Consider the following 1,728-nt stretch of genomic DNA (forward strand, 5'->3'; position numbering starts at 1 on the left):
AAAGTGTCAATATGAAATAAAATGAGATCTTTCAATAAACTCTGATTGTGAAAAGGAGGATAAAAATAACATTGTAATAATAAAGAGCTTTTAAAGGTTTATTTAATAATTTCCACAGTATCAGTGTTATATATTTTGTCTGTTTTAGTATTGAACACTTTTGACCTCCATAGATTTTGGTATCTTGTTACTTGTGACATAAAGATTTTGTATGCAGCATTTAGCTTCATGTTTATTTTACCATATCACTGAAATGTTAATAATTAAAAGTTTAACCACTTTGTGAGCCAAAAACAAAACATTATATTTATCATTGGAAGTAACAGAGCCCATGTGTCAATTTTTGTGTGTCAGAGTTTATTTGCTTTCTTGATACCACTCTTTAGCTTAGCACAAACACTGGGAACAGGTGGAAACAGCTAGCCTAGCTCTGGACGAGGTATCCACTTAACAGCACATTGAAGTGTAAAAAGGACAACTTCTGAGGAACAAAGAGACACTCCAGGAAGTATTCGAACCCACCCAAGAAATATAACACAGAATTAATTCATTTTTAATTTAAGCAAAAACTTGTAACTTTCTGTGGTTCCTGCTTCTCAAATGGGATTTGTGGATTTCTTTGTCTTATATGATAGTATAAGACTATACTGGGTTAACAGTCCAAAAATCTGTTAATTTTGCAATGATATGAAAGATAAAATCAGTAAATCCTCATATTTAATAAACTTGAATCAAAGATTGTTTTGGCATTTTATTTGATAAATTACTCAGAATTGTTCTTTAATCTACAAATAACTTTCAGCCATTTGAACACATTATCTTATATTATCTTGTGCTTTGGCATTTTTTAGTTATTAATTAGTTTATCAATCCAAAAGTTGCAGCCGTAGTGTCAAACTGCTTCCACAGAGGACGTTTGGATGAATCTTAGCAGAGAAGTCTTCCCACAGAAAACCCTCCAGTATTTTCTCTCAGCCTCTAAATTGACTTGTGTCTCTGACCCCATCACTTCCTGTGTTTCCCCATTTCCCACAGTTCCCAGCACCTTGCCTCCCAGTTTGAGCTACAACACTGCAGCTCTCTCTCTGCTATGAAAGAGCCCTTTACCTCAACCCGTACTGTAGATTTTACCAATGCAGAGCTTCCCCAAGTGGATCCAAGCGATGTCCCAGGAGACAGTCTATTTTCTGTTGGCTGGAGTTTCCTCCTTCGTCCATGAACGGGTTGATTATGTTACAACTGGAGAGCTTGTGTCCAGTGTCACGTTATGAAGGTCTGAATTGGAGATTGTTGTAGGTGTTTAGAGAAAACTGCTCAATACTGACAAAACCTCATGACCTGATGGCGTCTGCTCAGTCTGTGACCGTCACAGACTGTTTGTTGCCTCTTTAACAGCTCTAAAAAAACTTGAATAGTTGTTGACATATTTCCTCCCTGGACCACACATGGCTGCAAATGGTTAAATATGACGGACTTTAGCTTGAAAAAGGTGATTGATTATCAAAATAGTTGTCAATCAACTAATAAATTAACTTTCTGAGATCTGACTAGATGCTATATTATATTATTATATATAATATTAATATATTTACATTAGTTAAAGAACTTATTCCCTCCCCGACTCGTTCATCCAAAAACATGAGGACAAATTTGAACATTAACCTGAATAAAAAATCATAATATTCTTTCTCAATGTTATTACTCTGTTGTTAGAGTGTCATTACATTT

Source organism: Morone saxatilis, unplaced genomic scaffold, assembly GCF_004916995.1.
Source record: "Morone saxatilis isolate NCDOM2014 unplaced genomic scaffold, NCSU_SB_2.0 Contig9, whole genome shotgun sequence".
In the NCBI taxonomy this organism is placed as follows: domain Eukaryota; kingdom Metazoa; phylum Chordata; class Actinopteri; family Moronidae; genus Morone; species Morone saxatilis.